Source organism: Festucalex cinctus, chromosome 1, assembly GCF_051991245.1.
Source record: "Festucalex cinctus isolate MCC-2025b chromosome 1, RoL_Fcin_1.0, whole genome shotgun sequence".
In the NCBI taxonomy this organism is placed as follows: domain Eukaryota; kingdom Metazoa; phylum Chordata; class Actinopteri; order Syngnathiformes; family Syngnathidae; genus Festucalex; species Festucalex cinctus.
The window spans coordinates 67,116,267-67,142,354 of NC_135411.1; the positions used below are offsets into that span (position 1 = coordinate 67,116,267).

General features: G+C 47.6%; 1 protein-coding gene across 1 annotated transcript in view; it reads left to right on the plus strand.

Moving 5' to 3' along the window:
* Positions 1-26,088, plus strand: part of tnk2b (tyrosine kinase, non-receptor, 2b) — a 276,182-nt gene that overhangs the window by 40,610 nt on the left and 209,484 nt on the right. The window contains exon 2 of the mRNA XM_077504399.1: positions 12,562-12,713. The gene's annotated coding sequence lies outside the window, so the exon portion shown is untranslated. The remainder of the gene's footprint in view (positions 1-12,561; positions 12,714-26,088) is intronic.

Here is a 26,088-nt window from a genome sequence, read left to right on the forward strand (position 1 = left end):
ATGAGATACTTGCAGTGTACTTTTAGCTTAGCTGGTGTGTTGGCTGTGGGGCATACCTGTGTCGTTTGAATCCATGCATTGGATCGTCACGGGAGTTATTATTTTTGGCTCGCGCGCAGTACCAACGCTGGCCCGGGACATACAAGTGCACCGAGAGGACTCGATAGCCATGGGAAATACCGAGATGTACGGCACCGGCTTCTGCTAACTGTCTCCATTTGCATGTTGTCACTCGTTGTGCGCGACTGCTCTCGTGCCGTGTCGCGATCCCGGCGTTGACGGTAGGCGCCCCCCCCCCCAAAAAAAAGGTGCGTAACGTCTTTGCATTATGTTTACAACATCCGGGGAATGAAGCGTCTCTGAGCGCTACTTTGCTAGCTCTCTGTAAACACGGAAGTAGCTTGAATAGTGATGCTACTGAAATGTAAACAAAACAAGTAGAGCACGGCGCAGAACTCTTGCTATTGTTATGAAAACCATAAAGCCTCATTCGCAACCGATTCACAGCAACGTGATATCCGGTCCACAGCTTTACAAGCAATGTATCTAAGGATTCCCGGCGGATTTTGTATCGGTTGACAAGTCTGCTACCGATACGGCCGTTTAGCTCCCCTTGACGACCGATGGTTCGGTCGAATCGTTTTTTTGTCCCACCCCTAATATATATATGTATATATATATATATATATATGTATGTATGTATGTATATGTATATATGTATATATATAAATAATGGTTTGCCCCTTGTGGTGAATTGTTTGTATTTACTCTCATGATGTCTTCTCTTTATAGTAGACTTACATACTGATACACCTACTTCTTGGAGAGTGTTCTTCACTTGAGTGTGTCACGCCGCCACCAGAGTGGCGGGTCATGCTCTTATTTTTCACAGTCAGGTTCCTGTTTTATTTTGAAAATACTAACTCTCATCTCACCCCAGGTCACTTACCCTTCCTGCAGCTCACTGATTACCGGTCCACGCCCATGATTACCACCACCTGTTCCCAATCAACCCGGACATAAAAGCCACCTGAATCATTCCCTCAGTGCCGAAGTGTCACATCTCAGTGCATGGAAGCGTCCTCACAGTCCTTGATCCACAGTCCTTGTTCTATGTCTTGCCTTGCCTTGTCTTGCCCCCTTAGTTTGCCCCTTGTTTTCCTCCCTAGCGGAGCGACTTTAGTTGTCCCTGTTTTTGAGTGCCCTTGTTTTATCTCCAGTTTGGAGCTCTTTTTGTTCTGCCTTTTTTCCCTCTTTGAGAGGTGTTTTTTGGTTCGATTCAATAAAGCTGCAGCCTTGTTGGCCAACTGTCACTCTGCGTCTGAGTCCTACCTCCTCGCTTCGTGTCAGTACACTTCGGCCAGCATGGACCCAGCGGAGAAGTTGGAGGCTGCACTTCGACGACAGGCCGCCCGCCTGTCGCACACGGAGGAGGTCCAGCAGGCTATGGTCACCCGGATGGGAGAGCTCGCTGGACAGGTGCAGGAGCTGGTGAGCCACCTGCAACACTCCAAGCCGATCATCACGAAACCAGAGACCGCAGAACCACCGATCCCGACTCCAGCCTTGGCCGGGGCTGGATTGAGACTGGCTCCCCCGGAGCGATACTCGGGAGACCAAGGACAATGTCAGGCATTCCTGACCGAATGCGACCTACACTTTGAACTCTCACCAGAGGCTTTCCCCACAGACCGTTCCCGCGTGGCCTTCATGATTTCCCACTTGACGGGACGAGCCAGAGACTGGGCCACCGTGGAATGGGCACGGCACTCCCCGACTTGCTCAACTGCAGCCGGGTTTAGCAGGGCACTTCGTCTCGTGTTCGATCCCACCAACATGGATCGGGAAAAGACTCGAGAGCTAAGCAACCTCACACAAGGCCGAGAATCGGTTAATGACTATGCTATCCGATTCCGAACTCTCGCGGCCAAGAGTGGCTGGAATGATACAGCCCTCTTTGACCATTTTTTGAAGGGGCTCTCCGCCGCTATGCAAGAACTCCTACTGCCCGTGGACTTACCTAGCGACTTGGACTCATTAATCTCGCTGGCCATCCGCACCGATCACCGAAGGCGAGATCTCATGCATGCCAGCGGACACCATCGGGGGTCCGGCTCCGAATTGTTTCGGCACCCCGCAGCAAGGGAGTCACCACAAGCGGCACCTCTCCAGCCGTCCACCGCGGGGAGGCCCAGCGAGATTGGCGAGGAGCCGATGCAGCTCGACCGCGCCCGACTGACTCACCAGGAACGCCAGCGACGTCGTCAAGAGGGGCGGTGCTACTATTGTGGAGAAAAAGGACATTTGGTGGTAGCTTGTCCCACCAAGCGAGGCCCCCCGGTGGGTTCTGAGACTCGGAAACAGGTCAAGAACCGAAAACTCACGCACATCACGATTTCCTGCAATGCCATTTCCACAGACCTACTCGCTCTCATCGACTCCGGTGCGGACGAGAGCCTCATGGATTGGGGTCTAGTGAAAAAATTGCAGGCAGGCACAGAGCCACTATCTACCCATATGAGGGCCAGGGCGCTCAATGGCAAAGACTTATTCCTCATCACGCATGTCACAGAGCCACTCGAGATCCACATTGGGCAGCACAGAGAACTCCTTCGTTTTCATGTCTTCCGCTCCCCATCGCACACACTGGTCCTGGGTCACCCCTGGTTACAGATGCACAACCCCCGCATCGACTGGCGATCAGGGCGAGTCCTGGACTGGGGAGGTGATTGTGAACACCATGGGGTGGAGCGGCCAGCGGCAGAGGCACCTCCCGCTGCTATCCGACAGGTGTCTCTTGTGAATGACCAGGATTACCCGGACCTGAACACCGTTCCCACCTGCTATCATCCTCTCAGGGAGGTGTTCAGCAAAACCAAGGCCATGTCACTTCCCCCACATCGATCCTATGACTGTGCAATTGAGCTGATTCCTGGGTCTTCCATTCCCAAAGGGAGATTGTACTCGGTTTCGGGCCCCGAACGCAAGGCCTTAAACGAGTACATCGACACTTCTTTGAAAGCAGGACTTATCCGGCCATCGTCATCGCCAGCTGGAGCTGGTTTTTTCTTTGTGGGCAAGAAGGATGGCTCGTTACGCCCTTGTATTGACTACAGCCCCCTGAATGAGATCACAGTCAAGAACCGTTATCCTCTGCCTCTGATGTCCTCAGTATTTGACCAGCTCCAGCAAGCCAAGGTGTTCACCAAATTGGATCTTCGCAACGCCTATCATCTTGTCCGTATTCGTGCAGGGGATGAGTGGAAGACCGGCTTCAATACTCCCCGAGGCCACTATGAATACTTAGTCATGCCCTTTGGACTCACGAATGCGCCAGCGGTTTTCCAGGCCATGATTAACGACGTGCTCAAGGACTTTATCGACCAGTTCGTATATGTTTATTTGGATGACATATTGATCTACTCACCGGACTTGAAAACCCATCAGCACCATGTCACCCAAGTCTTGAAACGCCTGCTTGACCACCAACTCTACGTAAAGGCTGAGAAGAGCCTTTTCCACACCGATACCATCTCATTTCTGGGATTCGTTGTATCCCCTGGCAAGGTCGAGATGGAGTCGGAGAAGGTCAGCGCAGTCAGGGACTGGCCCACACCTGAATCCAGGAAGAAGGTGCAACAATTCCTGGGATTCGCCAACTTTTACAGACGCTTCATCCGCAACTTCAGCTCCATCGCAGCTCCACTCCATGCCTTGACCTCCCCACAGCAACGCTTCACCTGGACCCCGGAAGCCAACACTGCATTCAATGATCTCAAGAAACGATTCACAGAGGCCCCGATACTCAGAGTTCCTGATCCTACCCGCCAGTTCGTGGTCGAGGTGGATGCCTCCAATCTGGGTATCGGGGCCGTCCTATCCCAAAGGAGCCAAGAAGATGGAAAAGTGCACCCCTGTGCATTCTTGTCCAGAAAGCTCTCCAAGGCTGAGCGCAATTACAGCGTGGGAGACCGGGAACTCCTGGCGGTCAAGGTTGCCCTAGAAGAGTGGAGGCACTGGCTGGAGGGCGCGGAACACCCCTTCATCATATGGACAGATCACCGCAACCTGGAATATCTACGCCAGGCAAAAAGACTGAACCCCCGATAGGCCAGGTGGTCATTGTTTTTTAACAGATTTTCTTTTTCTCTGACTTACAGACCTGGAAGCAAGAATGTCAAAGCAGACGCTCTCTCACGTATTCATGACCCGGAAACCACAGCAATCGAACCTGAACCCATCCTGCCTAAAGACTGCATAATAGGAACCATGTCCTGGCAAATAGAAGAGGAGGTCAAGGAGGCACTCCAGGACACAATCACGCCGAAGGAGTGCCCACCATGGCGGCTTTTCGTCCCGGAGACCCTAAGAGCACAGGTGATCAACTGGGCACACACCTCCCGTTTGTCTTGTCACCCAGGTGCTCGCAGGACCCTGTTCGCTGTCGCCCGAAGATTCTGGTGGCCTTCTATGGAGTCCTCGGTACAGGAATATGTAAAGGCCTGCCCAGTCTGTGCTCGGAATAAGTCGTCGAATCAACCCCGGATGGGTCTCCTTCAGCCTCTGCCGATCCCCTCAAGACCCTGGGCTGAAATCTCGATGGACTTTGTCACTGGACTTCCAACATCAAATGGTAAAACCACAATACTTACAGTTGTTGATCGCTTCTCAAAGATGGTCCGATTCATTCCATTACCCAAGTTACCCTCCGCCAAGAAAACAGCAGAGATAATGATTGACCAAATATTCAGAACCCATGGATTCCCGCGACACATTGTGTCCGACCGCGGGCCCCAGTTCGTTTCTCGTTTCTGGAAAGAGTTTTGCAGAGCCATAGGGGCCAAGGCGAACTTGACCTCAGGCTACCACCCAGAGGCCAATGGACAGGCCGAGAGGCTCAACCAACAACTGGAGACCGGGCTGCGATGCTTGGTCTCCCAAAATCCGTCCTCATGGAGTAAGAACTTGGTCTGGGTTGAACTGGCGCATAACTCTTTACCTACCTCTGCCACAGGAATTACGCCTTTCAAATGTGTGCACGGATACGATCCGCCGTACTTCGCGGACCTGGAGGAGGAAGCCTCAGTCCCCTCGGTCCTCGCCATGATCCAGCGATGTCGCCGAATCTGGTCAGCAGCTCGACTGACACTTCAACGTCAAGGCGACAGGGTGAAAAGAGCTGCTGACCGGAGGAGGAAGGCCGCACCACAGTACCAGCCAGGGCAGAAGGTATGGCTTTCGACGAAAAATCTTCACCTCAAGGTTCCCTGTCCAAAGTTGGCCTCAAGATTCGTGGGGCCATTCCCGATTGCAAAGACTATAGGTCCTGCCGCCGTGCGCCTTCGCCTGCCTCGATCCCTCCGCACCCACCCCACCTTCCACGTGAGCCAGGTCAAGCCAGTCCAGGACAGTTCCCTGGTCCCGCCCGAGCCTGCGCCGCCCCCTCCGGAGATGGTGGAGGGGGGGCCAGTCTATAAAGTGAAGAAATTATTGGACGTCAGAAAGCGGGGCCGGGGACACCAATACCTGGTTGACTGGGAGGGTTACGGGCCTGAAGAACAGCAATGGGTGCCCGCCCGATTCATTGTAGACCCCTCCCTTATCGACGATTTTTATGATGAACATCCAGAGATTCCTGGGCCGTCGAGAGCCGGCCGTTGAGGGGGGGGGGTACTGTCACGCCGCCACCAGAGTGGTGGGTCATGCTCTTATTTTTCACAGTCAGGTTCCTGTTTTATTTTGAAAATACTAACTCTCATCTCACCCCAGGTCACTTACCCTTCCTGCAGCTCACTGATTACCGGTCCACGCCCATGATTACCACCACCTGTTCCCAATCAACCCGGACATAAAAGCCACCTGAATTCTCTCCTCGTTGCCGAAGTGTCACATCTCAGTGCATGGAAGCGTCCTCACAGTCCTTGATCCACAGTCCTTGTTCTATGTCTTGCCTTGCCTTGTCTTGCGCCCTTAGTTTGCCCCTTGTTTTCCTCCCTAGCGGAGCGCCTTTAGTTGTCCCTGTTTTTGAGTGCCCTTGTTTTATCTCCAGTTTGGAGCTCTTTTTGTTCTGCCTTTTTTCCCTCTTTGAGAGGTGTTTTTTGGTTCGATTCATTAAAGCTGCAGCCTTGTTGGCCAACTGTCACTCTGCGTCTGAGTCCTACCTCCTCGCTTGGTAACGCGTTACTAAAAAAAATTGCTTTCCAAAAAAAAAAATTGCGTTACTAAAAAAAATTGCTTTCCAAAGTAACTAGTACGAGTTACTTTATTCTACAAAGTAGTCTGATTAAAGTTACTGTCCAGAGATTCAATACGTTACTCCACATTTTCATGAAGAAGGCAAAATATCTCACTGTTGTAACAGTCACAAACAACTGCTGCTAACTACGAAGATGAGGCGGAAGTCATTGATCACCACACTGAATTCAGCCATGGTCTGGTCATGAATGGTTTGCACATTCAAAACAAAAGTAATGATACTTTTACTACTAGTTTTATTAACCAACAGGCACACAACGAAACAAAAAAAAGTACATTATGGACCATAAAAGTGGTAAAAAAAAAATAATTTATTTCCATCCTCAACTGGTCCGTGAAGCATTATGGGATGAGGGCGTCTCCGCCCTCTCGCCAGGGGGAGTGACGTCAGACAAGTCACGTTTTCAGTAGGGGTGGAACAAAAAAACGATTCGACCGAACCATCGTTCGTCAAGGGGATCTAAACGACCGTATCGGTAGCAGACTTGTCAACCGATACAAAATCCGCCGGGAATCCTTAGATACATTGCTTGTAAAGCTGTGGACCGGATATCGCGTGGCTGTGAATCGGTTGCGAGTGAGGCTTTATGGTTTTCATAACAATAGCAAGAGTTCTGCGCCGTGCTCTACTTGTTTTGTTTACATTTCAGTAGCATCACTATTCAAGCTACAGAGACGCTTCATTCCCGGGATGTTGTAAACATAATGCAAAGACGTTACGCACATTTTTTTGGGGGGGAGCCTACCGTCAACGCCGTGCTCGCGACACGGCGCGCACGCGCACGAGTGACAACATGCAACTGGAGACAGTTAGCAGAAGCCGGTGCCGTACATCTCGGTATTTCCCATGGCTATCGAGTCCTCTCGGTGCACTTGTATGTCCCGGGCCGGCGTTGGTACTGCGCGCGAGCCAAAAAGAATAACTCCCGTGACGATCCAATGCATGGATTCAGACGACACAGGTATGTCCCACAGCCAACACACCAGCTATGCTAAAAGCGCACTGCAAGTATCTCATTTCTCAGTTTGTGGCTCCCTGTCAATGTCTACAACTCGCATGAGCAGCAGATAGGAGAACTGAGACGTGCCCGCGGTTACGTCATCAAACGCAAAATGAACGACAGCCCAAAAAACAAAATATAAACAGTAGTGATTCTGTGGTCATCATCGTGTCTCAGATTAATAAAACAAAAAAGATGTCATACATTAACCAAAAATGAATGTGATGGCAAAAGAAAAACAAAAATTGTTAAAAACAAAAATTGTTGATTAAAAAGGGAAATGAACTTTTGGAAATATTTTTGCATATATTCAGTGGTTAAAATGTGTTTGATAGATTTATTGTTCCATAAAGTGGCTTCATATTTCTTTTGGCTGGACGGTAGGTTTATTTCATGTCTTAAATTTATGTTTCTGAAATACTTCACAATGTGCACATGTTCTGTTTAATTGTGTTGGTGTCTGTCTAAAGGTTAAATATTTATATTTAACATTAAATTTTCAACCTTTTGTTTTCCTGATCCTTATTTTGAAGAGAAAACAAAAAAAACAAAAAACAACAATTATAACTGTCAATAACTACTAATAAATATTTAAACTGATACATTTTTCAGTCATATCGCCCAGCCCTTTGTTGCGGTATATTTAAATGATTGATTCAAAATATAAAAATATAGAAGACATATTTGTTGTTGTTCTTTTTTAACACATTTGTAGATATTGTAAAAATTTGTGGTGTTTTGAGATTAATGTTTACAAGCAACAAATGTCACTATAAGTTTTGAATATTGAAATGAATCGTATCGAATCGAAAATTGTATCGTTCCCAAACTTAATCGAACCGTATCGAACCGTTCTGTTCTGAAAGATAATCGTTTTTCAATCGAATCGCAACCTGTGTATCGAGATACACATCGAATCGGCCTCATTTCAGAGATTCCCACCCCTAGTTTTCAGCATGCATGAGTCGACTCAAGTGTACACACTGGAATAGCGGAACAAACAATAGAGGAATTAAGGGGATTTTCATTTTCAACCTGGATAGATTTTTATTTTTTGTTTTATAAAAAGTATTTACGTTACAAGAAGTCAAGAGAGACTGCCCATTTTGTTTTTCATTAAAAAACAACAACTTTATTTTCATGTTAAAAATGCACTTTCAATAAAGTATTTGGAACTCCGTTTCTACCGCATTATTTTTATGTTGAGATGGTGTTATCGGCAGCTGCTGAAAGTAACTAAAAAAGTAACTTTTAATCTAACTTAGTTACTTTTAAAATCAAGTAATCAGTTACGCAATTTAGTTACTTTTAAAACCAAGTAATCAGTAAAGTAACTAAGTTACTTTTTCAAGGTAACTGTGGCAACACTGGTTGTGAATGTTTTTTTCTTCACCATGGAAAGGATTCTGTGATCATCCACCACTGTTGTCTTCCATGGATGTCCAGGCCTTTTTGAGTTCACAAGCTCACCAGTGCATTTTGTTTTTCTCACAATGTCCCAAACTGTTTATTTAGCCACTCTAAACATTTCTGCTCTCTCTTTGATGATTTTGTTCTTCTTTTGTCAGCCTCAGGATGGGCTGTTTCACCCCTATTGAGAGCCCCTTTGACAGCACGTTGTGTGTTCAGAGCAACAGCTTCCAAATTCAGATGCCACACCTAGAATCAACTCCAGACCTTTTAACGGCGTACTTGATGACAGGTTAATGAGGGAAGGGCCCATGTGATGATTTTTTATTTTTTGCAGCCTTCTGAGTCAATTGTCCAATTACTTTTGGTCCCCTGAAATTGAGACAGCTACATTTTAAAGAGCTGTAATTCCTAAACCCTTGCTCCAATTTGGATGTCAATACTCTCAAATTAAAGCAGAGAGTCTGCACTTCAATTCTATATTGATTATATGATTGTATCCTGGATATGTTTTTGTCAACAGCAAAACTAACAAAACTCGTCACTGTCCAAATACTTTTGGGCCGAACTGTAAATAAATCTGACTTGACGCTTAGTAACAATTACAATGCCTGAGGGCAATAGAACAAAACACATTACTTATTGCCCTCTAAAGTTCACCTGAGCTCACTTGAGCCGATTTATCCACAATATGATACAGACCTGGCTCCGATTTAAGGGGGGAAAAAATGCACCTGATACTTGTCACACAGACAAAACAAATCAGGAATTGACCTGTTGTGGGAATGTAGCCTCAGTGGAGGTAATTTCATGGCTAGGGCTGGCTTTGCTTCTTCTTTTTCCAGTTCCAGTTTTTTAGCATTTACAGTACATTTCATTACTTACTGAGATGAGATAGGCAAGACTGACCATCATGGTACATAAATGCAGTTAAACACAATCACTAGCACAAAGTCAGCCATTTTCCTCAGTTTCCTCACTGAGGGTTGATTTAATTAGGGGCTGATAGCGTCAGCATTCATTTGATTGTCACAGGATATGTTCAGTAAATGAACCCGTGTCTTGTTTAAATTCTAAAGTGTATGAAGAATACCGTGAAATGAGTCACTGATTGAGTACCATCCCGTTTATTCGACACCCCACTCTACTGTATATACAGTAGAAGGTATAAGGTTTGCTGTTGTAGTTTTTATTTGAAGATGTTTTGCTGTGGTGACCTGATTGACAGGGGCTAAGACAAAAGTGAAATAACAACCATATACCATAGGGGTAGACTGATGTATAATTTTTTTTTATATATTTTATCTTATTTTAGGTAGCATTGTTGAATACTATAATACTTTCATTTCTGAAGAAGAAATATTATAGGAGTGTGCCACATTTGCCCTAAATGCCTCTGGTGTATGGCTGTAAGGTGCATTCAAATTTGAAAAACTCTAATGTTTGCAGAACCGTTTGGTAAGGAGGAACTGACACAACTGTTACACCACAGAATTCCTTCCTGAATGAAACAAACATTTTGCTGTAGTTTGTACTGGGTAGCATTTGGTAAAAAACATTCCCATAGTGAAACATTAACAAAACACCACCTGAGCCACAAACATGCCTGACATGCCACTGATGTGGCTCAGAAATGCTCATCGAAAAATGCTATATTTTGTCAGAAAAATGCCATTCTGAACATTAATTTTAAAGAGGTTCTGTAATCATTCTAAATAATGTGATGTAATATACATCTACAGTTTTTATGCCATGCAAAAAAGATAATTCTCATGAGGATATTTGATTCTCACCTGTTATAGTACTTATTGTGTGCTAACATATATGATAACATACTTGGCTCCTCGGTGTATAAAACAGTAATAGAGACTTGCAGGACTCCCTGCAGGATAACGTTCACCTCTCCCACAGTGTATCATCTTTAGCTTTGGCCACCAGACTTTTTTTATTTTCTTCTATATGAACTGAGCCATCAATGCCGGCTTTCCCTGCTCTTGAAATGATATGCATTTGGCCTGTCCTTAAAATTGACTTAGGTACTTTAAAGGCAGATTGTATGCTTTTATCTGTTTTCTGTGAGTTGCTTCAATTGAGACCAATTGAGGTTTGAATTAGAACTTTCTACAGTGTAACATGATGTAAAAGAGAGTTGTATTTGCATCCAGAAGGATATCCTTTTGCAGAATTTGCGGGCATGTAGGGGTCTTGTGTTATTGGTGACCGCAGTATATGAACTTGGATTTTGGGTGCTAATTTTGTGACTTATTTTTAGCACAAAACTCTGAAGTGGATCATTTAAAGTTTTTCACTGTAATAACTCAAATCAGCACAGTAACTCCTTGTTTATTTCTGGTTTGTGTGCTTGTTTTTGCTTGTGTGTTCACTTATTTTGTGTCTTTTGATTCTGGAACTCTGTATTTGTATGAGTTTACGTGTCAGGCTCGGGACAAAACCCGTAAACTACCTAACTCCTGTCCAGCCCGCTGCCATACAAGTAGTAGCAATAGAAGAGCTCTGTTATGTGACATTGCAGCTGACTGGTTTTGACTCATTCACAGGTTGTGTAAATGAAGGTTGATGTAGCCATTTTCACTTCATGAATACCAGATTGAATATCTGTATTTATTCATGAAGTGCTACGTGTGGACATTTCCACTGTTTCAATTCATACACAATTCAGCATGTGTTTTCCTTCACACAAAGACTTCATTTGTCGAGCAAACATAGTGAAGAAGTAAAGCTTGGTATTTCAACTGCTCTTGGGATTCTTTAGTCATCCACTTTATTTGGTGTTTGAATGTGTCGGATGGATTCTTTCATTCACCACCCCTCTGGAATATCTACCCAGCCAAGAGGCCTGGCTTGGAACAATGTCAACTCAATTCATATCCAGCAGCGGATATTGCTCCCACTAGTGTGTTATCGGTAATGAGTTGGTGAGCGGCGCAAATATCTACTGTTGTCAACACTGATGTCACCATGTGCATACAGTGTAAGTGGGTGGATGTTGGCGCCGCGGACACTTTGGGTTCTGTCTACACACCCACCGGGAAATGAGCAAAAATGTTCTACTGTAGCATTATTCAATATAAAGACTGGGCTCTTAAGTAGTACTCATAACTGCTTGATGGTAGGTCTGGGTGTGTCGATATGACCAAAAAATAAAATCTCATTCAAGGACTTTTCGGGAGACTTAGCCTCCGTTCTTCCCTGGAAGACTCACCTATTCCCTCTTTTTGTGCTCATGCCAATGCAATAAAATTATTACTTTGTGACCTTCTTGTGGGATCTTAATGTTGTTGTCGTTAGGTTTCTTTTATTGATTGTTTGAGATGTCCGATTTTGTTGTCTGTCCTTGAATGTACCTCGTGCACAGTCAACTGAAAGTGACAGTACATATATATTTTTTGCTTCTTTCCCTAAAAAACTACAAATTTTCCTGCATTCCCTATATATTAGTGTGAATTAATTGATAGGATTTGTCTAAAGTGCCGGTTTGCATTTCTTTGGCCATGTTGGATGTCATGTCAATTTGTGCTAGGCTTCAGTTATGCTGATGTGACGGCGTGTTCATGTAAAAACAACCCAGACGTGTAATGCTGCCTACTCGCTGTAGTGAGAAATGAAGTCACCAGCGGCCATCTTGCGTTGCCACTCGCTAAGCGCCATTAACTTTAAAACAGACTGTTTTCTCTGTGAGCATTTTCACAGTATTTTCTGTCTCCACAGAGAACATTTCATAATGGGTGTACAGTTGTATTTGTATTAGTTCTTGTTTTTACTCATAAAACAATTTCAGAAAGTTATTGATATTGATAGTTTATTTATATTGTGTATATTATAGAGACAAATCTGTAGATTTGCGTGACTCCATCAGTGTTATTTTTATTTTCAGGAAATGCACCCCTGGATAAGTTTTAACCAATGAATGAAGATGAAATCACCACATCATGGTCTTGTAGCAGGACAAATGGACTGGGGGCCTTGTCTAAGGTTGTCTGACCGTCTGTCATCTGTGGAAGTTTTCTCGGACGTTTAACATCACAGGTAAGAAACATTTGTTCATCACATGTGTCTGTCAGTGCAAACAACATCACATTTGTGTGGTTCGCTGTGTCCTGTTTGATCAGATGTGTGTGTATAGTGTATGAACTAGCTTTTGGATGGTTTACACTTTGTTTGTGGGTCATGGTCACATAGTACAATAATCGTGGAAGGAAGTATGAGTCATGGTGGTACAGAAACTCACACATACACAGGATGTTGGTCAACCAGACTCTCTGAGGCAGGTGTCTGTAAGACTTAGTATAAAGAGGAAGGCTAAGAGGGTCTGTCTGAAAAAAAAAAAAAAAAGAGCATTACAGATTTGGTGTATTATACAATATGTGTGCCAGAATGCTTTTATGTAAATGTGTTAATCAAATCCTGCGATTGGCTGGCAACCAGTCCAGGGTGTCCCCCGCCTACTGCCCAGAGCCAGCTGAGATGGGCGCCAGCACCCCCCGCGACCCTTGTGAGGAATAAGCGGTCATGAAAATGGATGGATGGATGGGTGTGAATCAAATTGCTTTTCTCAAATGCAGGGTTGGCGCTGGGTCATGAAACTTTTTAGCCAATGTGGCTAAACATCTCCTAGCCACATTTAAGTGGAGCTAGCCACGACATCACATGTTTATGTGGTGGCAGTGCCGCCTATTTTGCCTCAATCTCACTACATGCACCACTCATGCATGCACACGACAGAGACATTGTAGTCCAACTAACAAACACACAACACTTCTGGGAAAATTACTTTTTGGCGGGGTTCTCAAGGCATAGCCTGATTGCTAACTGCACATTGTAGTGGTAGAAATGGGCAAAGTTCTTTTAAATAAAAGTGCCAACTGCGCCAAATCGCCACAGATGAAAGAAATGAGGGCACTTATATGCTGTTCCTTGGTTGCATCAGCTCGTCACTCGCCTTACGCAAAAAAAAAAAAAAAAGGGACAATTGAGAGGGTGAACAAGTTTCCCGAATACCTCAGCAATTCTGCACTAAACTGATGTCAGTCTTTGCTCTTTTTTTTTTTCTTCCAAAATATTTAATCTATTTACAACAACAACAACAGATATAGATAAGAGATTTTTTTATAGGTCATTTAATGTTAAGTTTTTTGTTTTTTATATTTATTGGAGTATGATTTTCATTCAGTAGTAGACTACTGAATGAAAATCATACTCCAGGCCTCAGGCGGCACGGTGGTCGAGTGGTTAGCACGTCTGCCTCCCAGTTCTGAGGACTCCGGTTCGAGTCCAGGCTCCGGCCTTCCTGGGTGGAGTTTGCATGTTCTCCCCGTGCCCGCGTGGGTCTTCTCCTGGTACTCCGGTCTCCTCCCACATTCCAAAGACATGCATGGCAGGTTAATTGGGCGCTCCGAATTGTCCCTAGGTGTGCTTGTGAGTGTGGATGGTTGTTCGTCTCTGTGTGTCCTGCGACTGGCTGGCAACCAGTCCAGGGTGTCCCCCGCCTACTGCCCAGAGCCAGCTGAGATAGGCGCCAGCACCCCCCGCGACCCTTGTGAGGAATAAGCGGTCAAGAAAATGGATGGATGGATGGATGGATGGAGTCTAGTCTCAATACATTCGAATGTAATAATTACTTTTAAGTACACTTTTATTTTCCTACATTCAAGTACAGTATAGTGTTAATATTTAAAATGTGCATAATGTTGCAATGGCCTGCAATACATGTGTGCAATACATGTATATTTTAGGAATAAAATCTCAACCTCATTTTTAATAACACATAGATGCTATTGTATTAAGATGCTGATCCAAATGGTGGAACTTGTAGAGTGGCTTTTTTCATCTGTATATCCCTAAATTTTGCACATGTAATTTTATTAATGCATACAGTAACGTTTTGTCATGATTACTGCATTATTACATTCAACTGCAATTGCAACTGAAGACGACAATCAATTACGTCACGTAAATCAGTGCTGAGTTTTTATTTTATTTTATTTTATTTTTTTTTTTACATTTCACGATTGTAGGTGTACGGACTTGGTGGATGGACTCAAATACACATGACCAGGAGACAGACAGGAAGAGCAATTTGAGGAACTTTATTTACAATGAACAAGTAAAAGACTGCCCCTCCGTGAGCCGGCACCTTAACGTGGTGGAGGGGTTTGCGTGTCCCAATGATCCTAGGAGCTATGTTGTCTGGGGCTTTATGCCCCTGGCAGGGTCACCCATGGCAAACAGGTCCTAGGTGAGGGGCCAGACTAAGCACGGCTCAGAAGACCCTTTATGATGAACGAGATCAATGGAGGCACGTTTCCCTTGCCCGGACGCGGGTCACCGGGGCCCCCCTCTGGAGCCAGGCCTGGAGGCGGGGCTCGCTGGCGAGCGCCTGGTGGCCGGGCCTGCACCCATGGGGCCCGGCCGGGCACAGCCCGAAGAGGATACGTGGGTCCCCCTTCCCACGGGCTCACCACCGGTGGGAGGGGCCAAAGGGGTCGGGTGCAGAGTAGGCTGGGTGGCAGCCAAAGGCGGAGACCTTGGCGGACCGATCGCCGGCTACAGAAGCTGGCTCTCGGGACATGGAATGTCACCTCTCTGGCAGGGAAGGAGCCCGAGCTGGTGTGTGAGGCTGAGAAGTTCCGACTCGACATAGTCGGACTCGCCTCCACACACGGCTTGGGCTCTGATACCAGTCCTCTCGAGAGGGGTTGGACTCTCTTCCACTCTGAAGTCGCCCACGGTGAGAGGCGCAGAGCAGGTGTGGGCATACTTATTGCCCCCCGGCTCGGCGCCTGTACGTTGGGGTTCACCCTGGTAGATGAGAGGGTAGCATCCCTCCGCCTTCGGGTGGGGGGACGGGTCCTGACTGTTGTTTGTGCATATGCACCAAACAGCAGTTCAGAGTACCCACCCTTTTTGGAGTCCTTGGAGGGTTTGCTGGAGAGTGCTCCCCCTGGGGACTCCCTCATCCTGCTGGGGGACTTCAACGCTCACGTGGGCAATGACAGTGAGACCTGGAGGGGCGTGATTGGGAGGAACGGCCCCCCTGATCGGAACCCGAGCGGCGTTCTGTTATTGGACTTCTGTGCTCGTCACGGTTTGTCCATAACGAACACCATGTTCAAGCATAAGGGTGTCCATATGTGCACTTGGCACCAGGACACCCTAGGCCGCAGTTCGATGATCGACTTTGTAGTCGTGTCATCGGATTTGCGGCCGCATGTTTTGGACACTCGGGTGAAGAGAGGGGCGGAGCTGTCAACTGATCACCACCTGGTGGTGTGTTGGCTCCGATGGTGGGGAAGATGCCGGTCCGACCTGGCAGACCCAAACGTATTGTAAGGGTTTGCTGTGAACGTCTGGCGGAATCCCCTGTCAGAAAGAGTTTCAATGCCCACCTCCGGCAGAGCTTCTCCCTTGTCTCGGGGGAGGCGGGGGACATTGAGTCCGAATGGGCCATGTTCCGCGCCTCCATTGTTGAGGCGGCCGATCGGAGCTGTGGCCGTAAGGTGGTCGGTGCTTGTCGCGGCGGCAATCCTCGAACCCGCTGGTGGACACCAGCGGTAAGGGATGCCGTCAAGCTGAAGAAGGAGTCCTATCGGGCCTTTTTGGCCTGTGGGACTCCGGAGGCAGCTGACAGGTACCGGATGGCCAAGCGGAACGCGGCTTCGGCGGTTGCTGAGGCAAAAACTCGGACATGGGAGGAGTTTGGTGAGGCCATGGAAAGCGACTTTCCGACGGCTTCGAGGAAATTCTGGTCCACCATCCGGCGTCTCAGGAGAGGAAAGCAGTGCACCATTAACACTGTGTATAGTGGAGATGGGGTGCTGCTGACCTCGACTCGGGACGTCGTGAAGCGGTGGGGGGAATACTTCGAAGACCTCCTCAATTCCACCGACACGTCTTCCTTTGAGGAAGCAGAGTCTGGGGACTCTGAGGTGGGCTCTCCTATCTCTGGGGTCGAAGTCACTGAGGTGGTTGGAAAGCTCCTCGGTGGCAGGGCCCCGGGGGTGGATGAGATCCGCCCGGAGTTCCTAAAGACTCTGGATGTTGTGGGGCTGTCGTGGTTGACACGCCTCTACAACATCGCGTGGACATCGGGGACAGTGCCTCTGGATTGGCAGACTGGGGTGGTGGTCCCCCTTTTTAAGAAGGGGGACCGGAGGGTGTGCTCCAACTACAGAGGGATCACACTCCTCAGCCTCCCTGGTAAGGTCTATTCGGGGGTGCTGGAGAGGAGGGTCCGTCGGGAGATCGAATCTCGGATTCAGGAGGAGCAGTGTGGTTTTCGTCCTGGCCGTGGAACAGTGGACCAGCTCTACACCCTCAGCAGGATCCTTGAGGGGGCGTGGGAGTTCGCTCAACCAGTCCACATGTGTTTTGTGGATTTGGAGAAGGCGTTCGACCGTGTCCCTCGGGGAGTCCTGTGGGGGGTGCTTCGGGAGTACGGGGTACCGGGCCCCCTGATACGGGCTGTTCGGTCCCTGTACGACCGTTGCCAGAGTTTGGTCCGCATTGCCGGCAGTAAGTTGGATTCATTTCCGGTGAGGGTTGGACTCCGCCAAGGTTGCCCTTTGTCTCCGATTCTGTTCATAACTTTTATGGACAGAATTTCTAGGCGCAGCCGAGGCGTTGAGGGGTTCCGGTTTGGTGGCCTCAGCATTGCATCTCTGCTCTTTGCAGATGATGTGGTGCTGTTGGCTTCATCAGGCCGGGGCCTCCAACTCTCACTGGAGCGGTTCGCAGCCGAGTGTGAAGCGGTTGGGATGAGGATCAGCACCTCCAAATCCGAGACCATGGTCCTCAGTCGGAAAAGGGTGGAGTGTCGTCTTCGGGTCGGGGATGAGATCCTGCCCCAAGTGGAGGAGTTCAAGTATCTTGGGGTCTTGTTCACGAGTGAGGGTAGGATGGAGCGGGAGATCGACAGGCGGATCGGTGCAGCGTCTGCAGTGATGCGGACTCTGTATCGGTCTGTCGTGGTGAAGAAAGAGCTGAGCCAAAAGGCAAAGCTCTCGATTTACCGGTCGATCTACGTTCCAACCCTCACCTATGGTCACGAGCTGTGGGTCGTGACCGAAAGAACGAGATCCCGGATACAAGCGGCCGAAATGAGTTTCCTCCGCAGGGTGTCCGGGCTCTCCCTTAGAGATAGGGTGAGAAGCTCGGTCATCCGGGAGGGACTCAGAGTCGAGCCGCTGCTCCTCCGCGTTGAGAGGAGCCAGCTGAGGTGGCTCGGGCATCTGGTTCGGATGCCTCCTGGACGCCTCCCTTGGGAGGTGTTCCGGGCATGTCCCACCGGTGGGAGGCCCCGGGGACGACCCAGGACACGCTGGAGAGACTATGTCTCTCGGCTGGCCTGGGAACGCCTTGGGATCCCACCGGAGGAGCTGGTTGAAGTGGCTGGGGAGAGGGAAGTCTGGGTTTCCCTCCTGAAGCTGCTGCCCCCGCGACCCGACCCCGGATAAGCGGAAGAAGATGGATGGATGGATGGAAGTAAAAGACTGGATGGGACATGAGAGAACTGGTCACCAAGACTTGACCCGGCAAGGGGAAGCAGGTTGACGGGACGGAATGTGAGAGGACTGGTCGCCATGACGGGACAGGGCATGAGGGGACAGGTCGCCATGACGAGACTGAGCGAAAGAAGACAGGTCACCATCACTGGACTGAAGAGAGGGGATGACTTAACTTGGGCAACTTGGCTTAACGTGGGCAACTTGGCAGAGCGTGGGCGACTTGGCAGCACTTGACAGGACGTGGGCACAACAACTCACAGCAGCTAGAGGGAGACGTGGACGACTGGACGTGATGAAGAAGAGGGGGGAACTTGACTGGAGACCAAAGACGCAGTTCTTCCAACACTAAACTTGACTTGACTTGACACCAACACGACACAACAAGACAATGCTCCCACACAGACTGAACAAACACCACTGACTAAATACACAAACACTAACGAGACACTAACAAGACACACCTGGGAAACACAATAGGCTGAGGGCACTGATTGGTCACACATACTGGAAAGGGAAGACACACAGGTGGACGAGGTTAACCATGATGAGTCAAGGGGAGCTCTCAGAACAAAACATCGCAACAACATTTAAAACTAAACAAAACCCAACCACATGGAACCTAATATGGCAATATGGGCAAATGTGCGAACTTGACGACACATGAAAATAAAATGAAACTGGGTACGAAACACAGTCCACATACCTGTGATGTTCTTCTACATTGCACATTATACAGTTCCTCCGCAAAGCTGGCCGACTTCCTGCTTGTGAAAGCGTCTGATTATCCTTCTTTTATACACTTTGCCAAAAAGGTTAGCTTATTCCTCTTGTCAAAGCCAGGCGATGTTGCCAATCCACGAAGATTTGACAAGGGTTCGCGTCCTTGTCTGGATAAATACTAGTTCATCTGCTATGTCATTCTTTATTTTGTGAGCATGTGAGCAGTCCCAGAGGGTAATACACAGTTGTTTTACCCGACTCGGGGGCAATATAGTTACGGTTTGGTGCAGAAACAGACACAATATTCGCATTTTCATGCTTCCTCAGTTCGCGACAGAAGTGCTTGCTTGCCAATGTTGCTAATGCTGGCTAGCATCAGCATGCCGGCAGATGTAAACAATGCTGTCATTGACCTTGAAGTGATGTTAATAATATTGTAACCAATCATGTGCGTCACTGGCCGCATCGAGGATCGTGGGAGTAGGCTACTGTACGCAATTTTCGCCATTTTGCGTATGGATACTTACGCATGGTATAGCGATATTTCTCTAGTGCAATTTTGATAGACATTGGCCGTGCCAATGTGGCATGCGTTGTCGGCTCTCGGGTCAGGTCTGGAGCCGGAAGGCTGGCCGCAGCGTCACCTGTTTCAGCACCTGCTGGCAGGCTGGTGCACCAGGTCTCCTTTTGCGTTGTGTGTTGGAAATCAGATGCGAATCAGGAGAAAGGAATAGGCGGGAATCCAAAGTCAAGCTGAACAAAAAGTGGCTTTATTGGCAAAAGCACAATGAGACCATTCAATTTGCGCAAATGGAAAAAATATGATCTTTTCACGAAATGCAACAGTTTATAAAGCTTCACCCATGGTGCAACCTCCTTTCCCGATTGGCTATCAAACTTGTCTGCCCACTTCACGCTTAGATCTTATTGGCACGGGAAAGCCTCGGCCAAACCCACTTATTATGAGATGCAAATTATTGAATGCTAATGGTATCTGCTTTTGACCACTAGGGGGTAGTGCAAGCTTAGTTTTGTGACTTCTACTGGTATCCAATTGTTATTAAGTAGCCCGCAGATCATACGTCCCCCCCCCCCCCCCCATTCTTGAGACCAGAAGTAGTAACAAGTTTTACTGGTATCCAAAGAACTTATTCGTTCATAAAAATAAGGTGACCTATCATTTACATTGAAAAGAACTTATTCGTTCATAAAATTAAGGTGATCTATCATTTACATTGTATAATCTAATAATTTTGCTAAACTAACCTTTTGCAGACACCCAAAAATAGTGAGAGCCCTGTCCCAAGCATCGTCCCCCAGCCAACAACAACGGGATCCCTGTCCCGAGTCACCTGACTGCCACTTGACCGTTTGCAAAATAATGAGATCCTTGTTCTGAGCTTCTCCTATGATTGTCCACTAGAAGTCATAAAGTAATTAAGATTCTGCTCTGACCTTTTTCACCGTCATGCTTGTTAGCTTTTTCAGGATATCCCTTGTTCGTTAGCCCTTAAGCGTGAAGGGACAGTTTTCAACCTTGACCCTGGTGGACATGTGATTTCGAAGGAGTAGTTTTTTCCAACAGTTTAACCATAGTGAGCATGTGATTTCTGGTATTTTCAGCTGGCACCTTAAAGTTACAAAATTAAGTAAAATGATTAACTGGTAACAAATACATGATTCCCTTTGTGACAAGTCAGGATACACACTGGCATTCAATTCCCTTAGGCTATTTAAACACAAGTAGCAATCATAAAGTTGTTTAGCATGAAAAGGATTTCACTTGAACATTTGGCCTAGAATAGGTCAATAGTTCAAGAGACAGCACCAAAAATCAGATCCCACATTCCCCCCTTCATGATGTGAATACATCATGAACAAAGTAGACAAAGATGATAGGGAGCACAGCTTAGTCGTTCATGAAATCACAACACAGACACCAGCATACAAATTCTGAGTTATTGGCACCGCTAACACCAATCATACAGCGTAAATAACTACACACCGCGACACTTGCAATCCTCCACCTCAACTCCAGTGTTAGAGTAAAACTCTGCAAGTGACCAATATTGAACCCGAACAGATCGAGTGTGCATTCTTCGGAGGGGGCAGGCACCTCCTAGAGCGCGGGGGAATTTGGAAGCGGCTCGATATGAGCCTTCACACCGTGGGACTTGGCCACATGTCAACCTGCGTAAGAGCATGGGGCCTTAAATTAATGAAAGATCTACTAGACACCTATAGCCCTGTGTCACGTAGTCAATAACCAAGCAAAAAGGCAAGTTAACACTCGCTATCTACATTACAAACAACAGAGTTTAGCACATCAATACTAAAAGAAAAGCTAGGGGAAATTATAGTATGCCAGTAGTTGTACCCGCCGGCTGGCGGCCAAAGGGACAGATCAACATAGTATAAGTTTAAAAGGTAAAGTAAAAATAGCATAGACATAAAATTGCATAAAATCATAATAAAATTAAAATAGCATAGATATAAAGGGCTAAATAAAAATGAAAAAAGGAAAAAATCGTGTGAGTCTAAAAGGCTAACATAACATAGAGTGATTGTTTTTTTTTTTTTTTTTTTTTTTTTTTTTTTTACAAACTGAAATCTCAAACCACAAGAACAATAAAATGGCACAATGTAAAACCACATCAAAGAGAAGAACAAAGGTTATATGTCTAACACGCTAAGATAAATGCTGAGCACATAACATGCTAACAGTACTCAAAATTTGCAATGCGATATTATGTCCAAGGAGAGGGGGGATGAGGAAGCTCTCAGAAGAGTGACAGCTAATGTGAGTAGTGTGTGCATGGATTCAGGGAGTGCATGGGCTGAGAGAGAGAGGCTAATGATGGGTGGGGGTGGAAATGTTTGCAATGGCCCGGGGCAATATGAGTGGAAGGAGGGGTGTGAGAGCAAAAGAGAAAGAGGAAGAGAGAGAGATCCAGAAGTGACGAGAGTCCGTGTGTGCGTGTGAACGCGAATGTCCATGTGTGGGCGTCGAATGTCCGTAAACGAACAAAGGCTCCGTGCCCTTCATGAGCGAGCCAGGTGAATGATGTGTGGATCAGCGACGTCCATCCGATCATGATTACCACACTGCGTGGGGATTATTATGCCCCAACGAAACAGTGACTGCAAAGGTGTGATCGTGATGTCCAGTTGTTCTCTGGACAGCACATCTGTACTGAAAAGGTGAACCAGAGCCACAAGGGGCGGTGCAGGCGTCGGCAGGGGATTGAAAATGTCAACCCAGATTCTTTCTCGGTTGACAGGACAGGTGGTCAGAAGTGAGGCCTCTTCAGGCTAAGGATTCGGCTGTGCAGCCAGGCCACGCTGTCTGGCTAGGTCACGCTGTATGGCAGCTCTCTGTCTGGCACGGGCTTTCATGATGCCCGCGCGCCACACCTGGTATAGCTCCTTGGTGTCATCTGGGATCCGGCTGCACAGGATCCTGAACTCGAGGCGGGAGATGTCAGCCAGCTGTTCCACTGCCAGGGTCGCGCAGTCGTAGCCTTGTTGCCCCAAGCTCGGGAAGCACAAGCCATGGGGCATCCTCAGTCTATGCCGCTTCCAAGAATGGCGGCAAGGGGCCAAATCCTCATCTGGCCTCGGGTGTGCGGCCAACGCAGGATGAGCCCCCCCTCGCATCCCTGCTACTCCCGGTTGTGGGGGAGGGTTGGGGGCCACATAAGATGAGGAACCACTGGGGGAAGTCAACAGGTGGATGAGTTTGGTGGGAGCCTGGGGGGACCACATGCTGGGCCTAGCAACATCAGTTGACAGGCCAGACGGCTGTGGCCTTGGCGCAGGTGATTGCCTCCCAGGCGGAGGGCACCAAGGCTGTGACCCTGGCCGTGGAGTTGGTCGCCTTTGTGGATTGGCTGGTGAGTCAGGAGATGCTGGGTCCGAAGGCGTCCGCAGCCGCAGACGGATTGGTTGCAGTGCCGGGGAAGGCCTGGATGGGTTCAATGGTGGCTCCCCTGGCTGCATCAGGGGACCCGCCGTTTGGAGTATGTTGTAACTCCCCCTTCCAGCCAGCTCATCACTCAGGCGCGGCCACCAGTTCCCGGGCGTCTCCCCCATCTCCTTCTTCCTGCTTAGGTGAGGGGGATATAAAGGAGAAACGCATCTGCCACCGCCACTTCCCTTTTTCCTGCTGCGCCACGCAATATTGGTCAATTTTTTGGAGATATCTAGTCATAAGTAGACGTCTATCACTCATAGTGTCCGCAACTAGCTTTCTCCGTGTAGAAAACAAAGTATATCCATTTAGCTTAATTGTTATCACTTCTATCAGGGCCCTAGTATTCAAAGTCTTATATTGGTCCTGGCTGAAAACGTCGTACTCAAAATAAACAGGGAATATATCAGTGAAAATTGCCATTCCCCCCTTTAAAACATAAACATGTTTTAACCATTTCCAGGGATAAATAACAACCTCCCTAACCACAACATGAAGGGGGAAAGAGCCTATATAGTGATAGGGAGTAAATACTACTTTATTACTCCGGGCACATCGGGTAGTAGAGCGGCAAAAAGGGATGGGGCCGAGGGGTAAATCATTCAATATGTCCTGTAGACCAAATTTAAGTTTTTTGTTTGTTTTATGAGTCATCAGTTAAGATATTTATCTGCCATAACTTCATAGACAGAGTCACAAGGGAAAGAGGAAATGGCATTAGGCAAATGCATGTTGGCGTCGTGAGAATCAACCACTACTGGAAAGTGGGTTACAGCATCAATAGATCTCCTAACTAGCACTTTGATCAGGGGCAATATACAACAGGCGGTAATTAACACTAGCAAGAGGAGCAGGCCCAGTGCAGAGGCAATGAGGGACAAAATCTTCCCGAAAGACATACTTTCAAGCCATTTGGCGAGTGTGTCCAGCCACCCAGTTTTGGTGTTCCAATTTGAATTATGGACATGCTCGTCTTGTAGCGTAACCAATTGTTGTAAGACTAAAGTAAGGTTTCCTTTTTCGCCAGTATGCATAGGAATTTCCACGCAACATTCTTCACCAATCATTGAACAGATCCCATTATCTACGGCTAACATAGTGTCCAACACAAGTCTATTTTGCAAGGTCATTAGAGTGGTAGCATGGAGCTGCTCATGAATATTCTCTAAAGCCATTACTGTCCAGTTAATAAAACGTTGTTGATTATACCACAAGTAATTAATCCATCTACTGTTACGAGCAATATATTGTGAATTAATAAATGGACCAAAGAGCGGAATCCAGCCAGTGCCTTGGCCGGACCGGATCCAACCTTCAGAAATAGCAGAATGCTCATCTGGGACCTCTATTGGCTGCTGGTCCCATGAAATATAGACAGAATCGGGCTCAGTGAGTGTGTTTGGACGCAAAACAGACCTCTTCCCAGCCTTTTTTTTAATAGCCAATACTGCCAACTGCCCAGTCACCATAACAGGTGCACACAACCCTCGCCAGCGGGCGGGAATTACAGCCTTAACTTGATCATCATTGTCGCACAGCCAGAAGACGTCTGCGAGTGGGGTACTGGGAGCATCACCTGCAATAACAGGGATGACTCTGTGGGTTCCAGAAGTGCCATTAACAGCATGGACCAGGTCACCTCCATTCTGGAGGACCTGCGCACATTGCAGTGGGGACAGGGCAGTTGTGTTAATTAAATATATGACTGACCAGAGCTTGCGACCACCCGGGATGACACTAGTTAGGGTGTGGGTTCTCTGTAGATGCCCATCCATTGAACGGTTAGCTGCCTTTATCCACATTCTTTTATATTTAAGCCCAAAAGCAACACAGACCGGGTGCACAATATTTCGGTCTATACGCGACATAGGTGGGACAGCTAAAGACATATTTTTAGACAAAACCCGCGGGCAATGGTACTTATCTGTGACCCACTCAGGATAAATACCTGATGCTAACCATAGCGCACAAGTCGTAAAACATAATCCAGCACCACAATCATTTTCCCTTAATTCCGGCAGGGGCTGTACAGTGGGCAAGCGCTTACGATTATAACATGTTATACAAGGGCGTTTACTTATTTGTCGGGCTGAATAGACCATCCATTGATAAAATAGACTACTATCCTGTCCCAAGATTTTAACAGAACGATCATTATTAGCAATTTCATTAGGCAGTTTAACAGCACGCCGGGAGCGAGTGTGTGCCACGCGCATCAGTGTAAAAGCTTCATTTACAGTCATAGTAACGCCTGTATAACCAGTAGTCGGGAGACAGTGGGTGACATTGCACATGAGTGTGACTGAACCATAAACGTAACATTGTCTAGACAGTGCCTCCATTGCAAATTTGTCATGAGTCGGTCCTACAGTCAGAGTATAACGGCTAGAGGGAGTATTTACATATGTCAGATCTATGTCAGTGTCATTGCCCCAGGCTTCCTGTGCCGCAATAACAAGTCCAGCAGCCAGGGCACATTTGTGAAGACGCACATCCCTATCCTCAATACTCTGTACTAAGCTAAAGGTGAAATACGTCAGGGGCGGCAGGGCTAGCAGCCAGATCAGCAAGGTCAGGCTGATATTCCTGCAGTTCACGGAGGAGGTCAAGGTCAATGGTCGAGAAAGGGACACAGTCACTCCGACTCGGCTCAGCCTGGTCTGGATCCGCCTGACCGGTCTGGGCGGAGGACGGGCCGGCTCCTCCATCGTCAACTGATCCGGCCCCAATGTCCCCTTCAACTGATGCATCTCCACCCATTCCTGTGGTGGGGGGTGGGAGAGCTGCACTTCCCCCCCCCCTCGGGGGAAACATCACCTGTGACACCACCCGGACTAGGCTGCTCATTGTCAGATGATGCCAAATCGCTTGCGCAGCTAGGACTCAGAGGCGGAGGTAGCGAGCCACTACTAGGTGATGAAGAGTCGCCCCCTTGTGCTAGCCTCTGGGATCGTCTAGGGGCACGCTGCACAGAGGGTCCTCTAGCTGCCGCGGGCGTCCGAGGCCTGGCTTCTCCCTGCGGGGTGGCGTGGTCACCCCTGGCCAGGCCTGGTTGCGTTTCAGCAGGCCCTTCAGGCCGCGGTGCAGGACAGCAGTGGTTTAGGTGGAACCAGACTGATTTACCTTGGACTTTGACAGAAGTCGGAGTTGACAAGATGACCTTGAAAGGACCTTCACGTCGAGCCTCGTTCCACCTGCGCTTGAAAGT